A 12,560-nucleotide genomic window follows, 5' to 3' on the forward strand; every position below is an offset into this window, starting at 1 on the left:
GCCGCGCCACACCCTTGTGGCTGGCTGGTGGGTCCTCTCATGGTCTCTTGAAGCTTATAGGGTCCTTCATACTCCAGAAAAAATCATCAAAAATTAGCATCGTATTTGGACCTTCATAGATATGGTTTGTCTGTGAAACAAAAAACAAGCAAAAAACAGGAACCGACACTGAGCATTAAGTTAATAGGTTAGTACAAAAAATATAAAATAATATTAAAATCTTATAAAAGTGATAATATAATATCATTAAACAATCAAAAATTATAGATACGTTTGAGACGTATCAAGGTCACCTATGCCGCGGACGTAGTGGAGCGCGTGTTTGAGGAGTGTCAGATGACACTCACCCAGACCATGCATGTGGCGGAAGATATGTTGCATGGCATAGGCGACCTAGGGCCTGTTGGTCGTCAAGTACTATAGGGCACTGTTTCTTCTAAAATAGAAAGTTGTTGCGCCCCCAAGTGTAAGAGTTTATAGCAAGTAGAAATTTTCCCTTAAAGTAGGTGATTTTAAGGTTTATTGAACCGACAGGAATTTGGAAACACATACAACAATCAACACTTGCACATATAGATACAAAAGTACCTTGACCCCCAACAAAACTAGCGAGGTTGTCAATTTCACTAGCATAGTTACTTATGAGGATTAAAAGCACATGTGTATGGGAGATTTGATTGCAACGGCAGTAATAGAAAGGAATTTAAAAGATTGTTTGATCGAGGTTGAAAGAATATAAGAAGAAAATGGACCGGGATCCATAGGTTCACTAGTGTTTTCTCTTCAAAAGAAAGCATGGTGCGATGAATAATTTACAGTCATGCATCGATTAAATTGCAGCTCTTAACTATGACTATCCATGGCATAATCAACATATGAGCATCACCTCAAAACTTCCATAGACTGTTATCCAACTGGGTCTATAGCTAATATTCGACCCAAGATTGATCCAACATACATCTTAAAATATTAATTAAAAAATGAGTATCGCAATATGTACGATGACATGAAGTAGATGATATATTGTCTTTCACTTATGATCAAAGGGCATCTACGCAAGTGGTAACAACACAATACAAGTCCTTTTCATTTTCTATCAGTGTGATAGATTATTTGTAAGATTGAACCAAACAATCGACTCCGTCTTAGAGATCACCCCTCAAACTTGGCAAAAGAGAGAAGATAGACCAGGGAGAACATATGAATTAGAATTATCCAGCAAAGAAACTAAATAGATTTCAAAAAGATTCATGAATAAATCTGATCATAAAGTGACAATTCATCGTATCACACTATACACACAAACAGGTTACATCAGATGGATCATAATCATGTAGGACAACTCGTGTGATCTTTGTATTGAGAAATATGGATCCATAGTCCAAAGGAAACTACTCAGGGGCGATCATGATGGCCTTCAAGTTGATGGAGATGGCCAGCGTGATGATTTTCCCCTTCGATAGAGTGTCAGAAAAGCCCTCCAGATTGGATCACCACGAAACAGAGAAGTGTGGGGCAGAAATAGAAAGACTCCTCGATATTTAGATTTTCCAGATAAATGATAAATACATGCATCGAGAGGCAGTGGATCAGATTACCAGGAGGCCCACGCAGCCCCACCACGTGCCCCTTGGCCGTGTGGTGGAGGCGCGTGGAGGCTGTGGGCCACCCCCTGTCCAGGGTAGGTGTCCTCCGGAAGCTTCCCGACTCAAAATAATTTCTCAAATTTTTTTGAGCTCCATAAAGTTGATTTTCCTGAAAGTCAAAAAACATGTGAAAAACAACAACTGACACTAAACATTAAGTTAATAGGTAGTTCAGAAAAATAGTAAATAATGGTGCCAAACAATGAAAAATGATATAAACATTGCATACGACAATAAAAAAATATAGATTACGTTTGAAACATATCAGACACCGGCGAGACACCGAGAGGAGCTAGGATCAGCAACGTAAGGACCATCAACATGGGGGCAGCTTGGCATTTGTGTCAACTAGCATGGTAGCCGATTTGCAATTGTCCATGGTAGTGCGCTCAAGGATGTCATCAACACACTCCTACTACGAGAGGTAGAGGCCGATACGTAAGCGATTGATGCAAATGCCGAGGAAGAAGTGAAGCGGGTGAGGCCCTTTATCACAAAATCTTCAATGAGCTTGAGGATGATGTGCTGCATAAGTGATGCATTGGATGCAGCAAGGACAATATAGTCCACATACAACAACAGGTATGCGGCGGTGGCCCCATGCGTGAAGACAAACAATGAGTCGCTGGAGCATGCGGCACTGAAGCCAACGGTCCGTAGGAAGGCGCTGAAGCAAAAAAAGAAGCGCTTACTTGAGGCCATAGAGGGACTTCGTCGGGTGACATATATGGTCATGTTTGACGAAGCCGACAGGTTGAAAGCAGAACACCTCCTCATCGTGTGTGCATGAAGAAATCGGTTCTTCACATCAAGCTAGTTGACTGCCAGCCATGCAAGGCGCTGAGGGTGAGCATCGCGCAAATTATACTCCCTCGGTTCGAAAAAACTTGTCTCTTTATGCTACATATATTCATTTAAGGAATAAGCTTTTTCGATCAAAGGAAGTAGTAGGCTTGATAATTGGCAAAAAGTTTCCCTGTAGTCCGACACCAGGGTGTTGCCGAAAGTGTCGACACCACCTAGCCCACTTTATACAATGCTCAAGAGAGACAAGAGAAATCAACTGAGACGCCAACCGTAGATAGAGGGCCTTCAAAGAGTTTCGCAATGGGAAGGTTGAGAATAATGTGTCAGCTGCCATGTCATCCGGTATTTTGCTGAATATGTATTTTGTTAAGTATTTTTTTTGTCCGGAAATACTTGTCGGAGAAATAGATGTATCTAGACGTATTTTAGTGTAGATGCATCCATTTTATTTATTTTCCGACAAGTATTTTTTTGGACGGAGAGAGTAGTATTTTAAAATTTGTTTGGCTCTTTTTTTTGCTTTGGCTCAACTTTTAGCCGAAAGGGCGCACGCCATTTATTTCCCTCACCCCTTCGATCGGCACGCCACCTGACCGGCGACCTTCCCCATTTCCCACTTGCGTCGAAAACCGCTGCGCTCCCGTTCTCGCTGCCTCTGTCACTCACTCCTCCGCTTCAAAACCCTACCAACCTCCACTCACCAGCCATGGCGCCGCCCCTCATCTCCGGTAAGCGCCCCCGAGGCCCTAGCCCTCGGCACCTCAGACCCCTAACCCCGACGCCTCTCCTCCCTCTGCAGGCCCGCAGCGGCGGCTCTTCCATGCGGCGGTCAACGGCGATCTCCGCCTCTTCAAGAGTACGCACGCTTGGATGCGCATGCCCTTCTCTCGTAGTTTTCTGCTTAGTTGCGGATTTTTTGGTTTTCGAGTCTGATTTGGGCGAAAATATATCCCCTCAGGCATCGCGAGGGAGCTGGACGGTGGGAAGGGCCGCGTCAAGGAAGCGGTGGAGGCCGTCAGGGACCGCGGCCGCGGGGCGCTGCACGTCGCCGCCCGCCACGGGAGGATGCCGGTGTGCGTGTACCTCGTCGAGGAGCTTCACGTGAGGGTCAATGACGCAGACGACGAAGGTGATCTGTTTTGTGTAAAATAAATCCAGGCCGCTTTTATGTTTGAGATCCCCCGGAACGATTTCTGTAGAAACTGAGCTTGGTTGTTCACGTTCACCTGCAGCACAGTCGTTAGGATGAAACAGACTGCCTGGACGCTTTATTTTGGTTGCATAAATCACAGTGCCAGTTTGTTCTCTTTATTTTGGGGGAAATGGCAAAAACCCATTTACCCACTTGCAATCCTAATTAATCTTAAGTTCAAACACCTGCAACTGTTAATTTGGTTTCAAATAGAGGAGCCCTGGGCCCCTGGCTGCTGGCTCTATCTGGCCGCGGCGCTTGCATGGACGTCCAGCGAGGATCCAAATGTGGATTCTTATGCAAATCTTTCGGATGTATAGTAGGAGATAGATAGATTCATGTTCCATTGCAGAAATGAATAATCGTAGGACGGATTTTTCTTTATTTGGACAGAACATATGATTCCTTAAACCTCTTATATATTCTGGTAATTTCAATAGGTGTTACACCTCTTCATTGAGCACTTCATTGTCGGAATGTGGATACTGTGAGGTATCTCCTTGATCATGGTGCTGATCCAGAAAAGCGTGGTAAATATGGAACCACCGCTCTCCATCTGGCAGCTGGAGCAGGTCCACCCCTTCTCCGCCCCCGTTGCAATATGTGTCATTTTCTATTTGTTCACCGTCGCAACTTTTGTAAGAATTATTTGTCATTCTGTTTTGGTAGGAAGCGGTTATGAAGCTTACTATACTACTATCTTTATTCTTCTTTATTTGCCCTTCATGACTTTTTGCAGTCTTAGAAGTTTCATTTTGATTACTACTTCTAACATGGTATCAGTATGTACCAACGAAATCATACTTAAATCATTTATAAAGGGAAACCTAGTGTGATAAAATTTCCATATAACTAAATTTGATAGCTATTAACATATTACTGGTCAAACTTTTAAATGTTTGACTCTGCGTTTTCTAAAAGGAAGATAAAAAGTATCAGAGGTACTATAAGACAGGAAATGCTCCTTGTGATAGTTAGGTTGTATGTATGTACTTATGCTATTGTGTTCTCTTTTTGAGCAAAATAGACGGATATCCATTATCAGTGGAGTGAATGCGTAGAATATTTCTGACGATTTTCACTTTTGTGCAACAATATGATGTTTGTGGAACTATGAGTCAAAAGCTCTACACCAATAGGATAATGTCATTATAACGAAATATGTCTTCATACATACATTCTGTCAAAAAGGGTGTTGTATGTAAAGGAAGTGATGTTTTTAATAATTTGATAATCTTATGGCAGAAACCATAAAACTAAAGAGTTACCATCGTATAGGACTGATGAATAGTACGTATTCAGATTAATTATGTTCAAGATGCCTATTTGCATTTGACCAAGTTCTATGCGTTTTTAATTAGCCCCGACGAAACAAAAATAGAATATTTTTTCTCCATTATCAACCATTAAGCAATTCTATTCATTTTACTGTTAAATATGGTTCCCTGAACCTACCGTACCGTACTAGTACAAATATTTTTGTGCTGCACTGAGCGTCTCAGGCATATATGTGGATCCAAGCGTGATTGAATATTAGATGTTCAGTACAAATTAGCAATTTAGCTGGACTGCTCGTATTAGATGGATGTGGTATAGTTTAGCCACTGTAACCTTAGAATTCTACTGTTTACACGCCTAATATTCTGTATTCCTAATTCAGGAGTTTGTGATATGATAGAAGTCTTGCTCTCAAAAGGAGCCGATATTAATTCCTTGTCTTACTGTATGACACCACTGCATGCTGCTATTATGGAAGATCAGGATGCTGCTGTGAAGACCTTGTTGGACCAGCATGCAGATGTATGTCCCTTTTCTATGCTTGGTACTGTTTGATCTACTATATTTATAGCATGCTCATAAATGTTGAAACATGGTGTGCATTGTTGTCTTGTCCGTTATCTTCAACTTATTACAAAATCTGTTATGTAGCACTGAGATGAGACGTTTTCGAAAGTTGTACCATACTTAACTATTTTGGTTCACTTCAGTGCCATTTAACTTCCACAGAAAGTTTTATTTGTAACTCGCAGCGAACCAAAAAATTCCTTTTTTGAACATGCTTGCATACTTTTAACGTGTAGAATTATTAATTTTCTTTTTTTTCTTGACAGTGTAACAAGGCGATGTCCATACATTGTACACCTCTAATCGCTGCTCTCCGTGTTCGCTCACTGAAATGTGTGAGACTTCTGATTAAGGTAATGTACATCCATCTTTAACCTAATTTGAATTTGTTTTATAAATTAATGACTTGTAAGCTCTCTCAGGTTGTGCATTTTTATGGCACACTTATTTCCATTACGCTTATGTAACTTCTTCTGTATTAGGCAGGTGCTCATGTGAACGGTGTTGGTCCGCTGACCCCCTTAATAGTCGCTGCAAATGAAGGTTTAACTGATTTCTACAAATGCTTACTTGAGGCTGGTGCTGATCCAGATCTTCGCGGTGATGTAATATTTATTTTCTCATGTTTTGTTTTGCCCTATGTGCATGTTCTTCACACCAGGAATTTTAGCTAGTAAGGGATGGTATCTAAACTTCTGAAAGATGGTCAATTTGTTGATCAACTAACGAATGTTATTTGGTATTTGGTGTCCAACGGATAATTACATCTTAGTGCATTTGCAAAAGGATTGTCACCGTGAAGCTTGAAATACATAATCTTGATAACAATTTACACATTACTTCATACAAATATTACCTTGATACAACTATTATGTTATCTTTTGTCATGGGCGCGGGCACCAGCACAGGTCCATCCATGCATTATGAGTCCAAGGACTAGTCAAGACTAGTCTGTAGACTAGTCTATGAGTCTCAACTTTAGGGCCGACTAGACTTCAGTGTCGACTAGTCTATGAGTCGAAACTTCAGTATTGATTCGTGTCGATTAGTCACGCTTAGTCTATGAGTCTCAACCTCAGAACGACTTGTCAACTCATCGACTCGTAAACCTTGGGTTCATCACAGAAGTCCAGCTGTAGCGTAAGCAGGGGTCAGGTGTGCATGCTTGTGCACCCAGCCAGCTGCAGGATATCGCAAATTAGGGAGTCACTTGAGTCTTCGAGTGGAAAATATATTGCAATATTTCTGAAATCTTACATAGTTTATAATGATATCAAGCCATGGCATTCTGCATGCAACAACTTTCAGTCTATATGCGGGAGTTCCATTAGAGATGGATTTCACTTATCTATTGTATTATGAACATCACGATTTATAGATTGTCTCATAAATGTGATGCTGATTTGTTTGATTCATCATCGGAGTACCTAAGATAATTTGCGAACTAAGGAACTTTAATGTATATACCTGTGGTTACAAGTACTTGTTGTTTTGGACATTGAGAAGGTTTACAAAATGGAGCTTTGATCACTAATTTCTATTGTAATGTAAGTATAGAACAGAATACGGTTATAATATTTGAAAGTTCTCTTGAGAAAAAATCTTCAAATAATTTTCATTTCTGAAATTTAAGTATATAAATATATTTATAATTAAGATTCTTAAAGTTTGATTACATGAACGTTCACATTACTGGTCAGTGGCGGAGGACGAAAAAATTTCTAGGTGTGGCGACACGCCGCGGGGACGTATCTGGTGCACCGGGGCAATTGGTGCTACCGGTGCACCGGACCCCGTTGCACATTCAAAACTGTTTTAAAAATTTGGAAAAAAAATTCGTGTATTGATACAACATCAAAGTATGTTGTCACAAAATTCAAATCAAAATTTGAAATATTGCCCGAGATACAAAAATGAAAAATTTGACATTAATGTGCTAATGGGCTAAAACTAAAGCCTAACTTGTTATGTACTATTGACTGTCAAATGTGTCATTTTTTAATCTCGGGCAATGCCTCGAATTTTGATTTGAATTTTTATGACGACATACATTGATGTTGTTCCAATGCACTAATTTATTCCGGATTTTTTCGCATATTTTTGAATGTGCAATGGAGGACCGGTGCACCGGTAGCACCAATTACCTCAGTGCACCAGATACATCCTCGAAAACATGAAGGTTTTGCTAGGGTTGTTGCGTGCGCCGGAGTGCATCTTGGGTCGCTGGGCTGGCTTCGTGCGGTGTGGGCGATCGGTTCAGTATCGGTGGTTCAAGGCCTCATGGGCATGTGTCTGCATGGCCCATTCCAGTAAACAGTGACTTTCCTAGTGATACTACAAGTCAACGAGGCAACGAGTGTAGCCAGCCAGCCGATAGCACGTTATGCGTAGGTATACATTTTCTTTTGCACCGCATCAAGGTATGGCGGCTGCCACCCCTCGCCCACCGGGGTCCTCCGCCAGTATTACTGGTGATCATAAGAAGTTCTCTTGAAGTTTGAAGAAATTATTGTGCATTTATGATTCATTGAATTCAGTGCAGTGAAATGTGAAATTGCCCTATAATTTCGTGACTGTATATAGGCAATCGAGGTGTCAATGTTACAGACACAAAGTTCTGAAATGTTTGATTTTCTTCAGATGTTTTGTGTGATGGACTGCTTAAAGCAGAAAATATTGAGGGGGTCCTTCTCATCTATTTGAACTATGATGTATAACGACTAGATTCAATGAGGCAGAATTTGGTAGTGATTATACTATATATGTTTGTACTTCTGTTAGTCTCCCTTTCCCTCAGATAAAATGTGTCTTTGGTATATTCTTAACAGGGAGGTCAACTGCCTATAGAGATTGCTGCACATCACAATAGGCGAAAAGATGTTGAGATCCTTTTTCCAGTAACATCTCGTATTCCATATGTGCGTGATTGGAGTATTGATGGGATACTTGCTTATGCCAAATCATTGCCAAAGGTTGAGGTATGCATATGTGGATCATTGGCATATTTAAGATTATCATCATGTCTTGATACTTTTACTAGAGTATTTTTTGTTCTTTAGAATCTTCAATGCATCACCTAATTTGAGGCAAGTGTATGAAAGTTAAAACACATGTTGGATGACCGGATTATCACAAGTTTCAAAATAGTGCTAGGCATAGCCGAAGTAGTTGGCCTTCGCCTAGCGGCCTAGTCGGTTGTATTTAGGGTATTATATGTATATGGTGACTAATTTAGGGCATATAAATGAATAAATACAAGCTTTCTCTTTGAAAAAGTTGTACTTATATCATTTAATCTTCAAGTTTAATATTTACCTGTTTGAAAGGGTTTCATCCCATTGACACGGACGTGGATTTTTAAAGCTCGGGCTTCTGGACACCCTCTATCCTTACCCTCAAAGATTGCTTTGAGATCCGTACTAGACAACTAACTTACTACACCAAAATTTCTCTTTTTTGTTTCTTCCAAATAAAACAACATATGAACTTCAAACTTTGCAAGACACTAAAACATCCTAACTTGAATGTGGGAAAAAACTTCCAAATTTTTGGGTCCAAAAAACTATACGAAATGAGATTTTTTTTAAATTAAAAACATGGTATTTTTTAGTATTTGTGATGCACGAAAAAATCCAAAAGTTTTTTCCCACATTCTAGTTAGAATGTTTTGTTCTGCTGTGAAGTTTGAAGTTCATATGTTGTTCCATATGGGAGAAACAAAAAAGACAAAAGTAGTTGCATGAATCACGATGCAAAAATGAGTGGCTAGATAAGGGGGTGTCCTGAAGCCTATGCTATATAACATGTTAACCCCATTGACACTTCCAAGTCATTTATTTATTTTTCTCTCTGGGGCCAAATCAATCATTGGTATATTGATCGCATTATGGATAATACTTTGCCGAAGGAGAACGGGATGTGAAGTCAAATGTTTGTCTTGCTATAAATTGAAGGATTCATGTGTTTTCCTTTCCCACGTTCTTATACGTATAATGACTAGTCTGGAAATGTTGAATTGTCATATGCACAAAGCAGTCTTGCTGATAATTTTCTTGTGGGTGGTCTTTTAGTTCAAGTGGGTGATCTCAGTTTGCATATTACCCTCTTCTGAGTTTGAATGTTCCAGGACGACCCATTATTCAAAATGGGGCCAGCTTATCTGAAGTCTGAAGGAAGCAAGGCGTACAAGAGAAAAGATTATGTTTCTGCAATAAATTTCTACACCATGGTATGTCATGCATTTCCTCTTCTATCCAACTTCAAATTGATCAGTGAGAGAAAATTAAGATCTCCTAATCTATCTTGTGGTTTATTAGCTAGTTTAATGCTTTGCAGTATTTTGAATCTCGGTTATGAATCTAAATAAAAGTATAACACGATTTTTTTTCATTTCTCTGGTGCATTCACACTTTTTCAATTCAATAATGTGAATCTGCGCATAGGCTGTAAAGGGAAGTGTTACAGTCTTGGTATTGGTGCAAAGGTATTAGCCGTGAGTGAGGGCATGTTGCAGGACCTTGGCAACTGTTATTGCTAAATCCAAGTTAGCCTTAATCTCTTTAATACGGTGAGAAAACCTAGTAACAGAATTTAATCCAACCCACAGTCACCAAGTTCCTCGGTTGATGGGGTCGACCAACGGGATCAAGGAGCGTGGTGCACTACTTGTGAAAGGTTTTGACAAGGCAGGGACGAGAGGAGAATGGCATAGTAACACATTGCTGGTGACTAATCCAACCAAGTAAATATGAATCAAAGTGAGATATTATCATATCTGCTTTCTGCTCCAGCCATATCTTCTTGCTCCCTGCACCTTGTTAGCTTGGTGCCTTGTCCTGCCTCCTTCGATAATAGAGCCAGAGCCCCACCAAACACAGAACTATTGGTGTCGTCATGTTGTGTAACAAGCCTACATCAAGTGATGTTGTCCTCTCTACCCACGGGGACATCACTTCTGTCATAAACCGCCAGCAAGTATCATCACTTATTATTCTATTAGATCGGATTAGGGGAGAAATCAGAACTTCAAATAGAGGGAAAACGCTATAATCTGAATGTAATTTTGAGTCTCCACTCCAATAGCCCCCTCCAATAAAAAAAGGGCAGCCCGGTGCATGTAGCTCCCGCTTGCGCAGGGTCCGGGAAAGGGTCCGACCACTTTGGGTGTATTGTACGCAGCCTTTCCCTACGTTTCTGTAAGAGGCTAATTCTCGTGATACAACTACAACTACAATATACCACCTAATTCTGGTGATACAACTACAACTTCCCAACGATTTCTTATGTACAGACATGAGTAAAAAGTTCAATCATGTACGTGAGTGGCAGCTTTAGCAAAGTGACAATTGCCCGTGTGATTTCTTATTATAGGCAACCAAGCTTGATCCTGCAGATGCAACCTTGCATTCAAATACCAGTCTTTGCTGGATTAAGTTGGGTGAAGGAGACGAGGCCTTGGAGTCAGCCAAATTCTGCAGGATGATGCGGCCTGATTGGCCAAAGGCCTGTTACAGGCAAGGGGCTGCCCAAATGTTATTGAAGGTGAAATAAAACTTCGCAATTTACAGCTACTCCTTATGTTGTGGCAAATCCTTTTTTTTCCCTGATGACATTGCAATCCGTCTGTCTTCAGAATTATGAAAAGGCATGTGATTCATTTTCTGATGGTCTAAAGTTGGACCCAACAAATGTTGAGATTGAGGATGCATTACGGTACCATACTTATCCCTGTCTCTGTCTTTGTATGTGTTGGAACTCTTTAGTGTAATTTCAAACCTCTCTCTGGATTCCATTAACCGTGCCATGATAGATCATATAGTGTCATTCTGAAGCATGCATACAGTTAGTATATTGTGCATAAAATTAAGCTCAATGCACTAACTTGTTTGATACTCCCGTCACAAATATAAGTCGTATTAGGCCTGTCCAAAGTTAAGCTTTTTTAACTTTGACCATGAATAGTTAAAAATGCAGACGGATTTACAGCATAGGGTTGGTACTACTAAATCTTATCATGAAAGGTAAGTATGATGTACCGTAAAAAATCTTTTTCATAATATGCAACTATAAAAATATATATTTTTTGGATAAATTGCTGGTTCAAATTTCACCTTGCAGACTGTCTTGGCAACTTATATTTGTGTTCAGATGGAGTATAACTGTTTTTATCTCAAGATTGAATCTGAAAGAGCATATTCATCGATTGCTAATTTGATCATGCAGGCAGGCGTTGAAAACCTTGAAGATATCTCGTGCCAAAACGGTTTCGTGAACCGCCGGTTGATCAGAAGAGACCTGCACAAGACCAGTTGTTTCTATGCTGGCTTCCCCTTAACGTTTAAAGATGTTGAGTTGAGAAGTTCAGCGTAGTTTATCTGCTACTCCAAGCTTATCTGGCTACACCATCTCTTGAGGAATTTGCCAAGCTTTATAGTCCTGGACGTGCGGGGCAACCTGTCAATTTGTTTGCGCATTTTCTTGCGAAAAACGTGGGATTCAGTATCAACTAATGTGCGGTACCATGAAGTTGGACGGTTTCATGTCTGTTGTCTGGTATTTTCAGCCACTAACTGAAAGTGTGTTGAATTTCTGCTCTATGTTTCTGTTTTTTTACCTTGAGTTTCTTGGTTTTGGAAGTTCAGGATTTCCTAACCTGTTTGCCATATGTGGATTCGATGGTGTTCGTCTCGGCAGCTGCCCAGAGGAACATCTTGTTCCGACGGTCATCTCGGCAAGTAGAGATAATAGAGTGGGCTAGGTTGCGGGCTCCCCTCCCATGGGTGATAACGGATTATCCGGACACCATTTTTTTTGGAGTCTCTCACCCTCGGGTGAGCTCTCTGTTGGCTTGGCAGGCATACCATTGCTATGTGCCGTAGGCTGGGCCCGCATTGAAAAGAGCCGCTGCCCCTGAAGTTGGGATTTTTTGTGTGGCAATTGTTGTGGGATCGGTTCCCATCTGCGACAGAGGTGCTTAAGTGACACGGCCTTGTTCCCCTCTGTGATGTTCGTGAGACGGGATCGCGCATCCTCTTCTCCCGCACGGCGGCCCGAGTGCTATTGAGGTTTGT

The 12,560-nt window shown here is 40.7% G+C and overlaps 1 pseudogene; it reads left to right on the forward strand.

Moving 5' to 3' along the window:
- Positions 1–3,159: 3,159 nt before the first annotated feature.
- LOC125532952 lies at positions 3,160–12,247 on the forward strand (annotated as a pseudogene).
- Positions 12,248–12,560: the final 313 nt, after the last annotated feature.

This window comes from Triticum urartu, chromosome 1, assembly GCF_003073215.2.
Source record: "Triticum urartu cultivar G1812 chromosome 1, Tu2.1, whole genome shotgun sequence".
NCBI classification, from domain to species: Eukaryota; Viridiplantae; Streptophyta; class Magnoliopsida; order Poales; family Poaceae; genus Triticum; species Triticum urartu.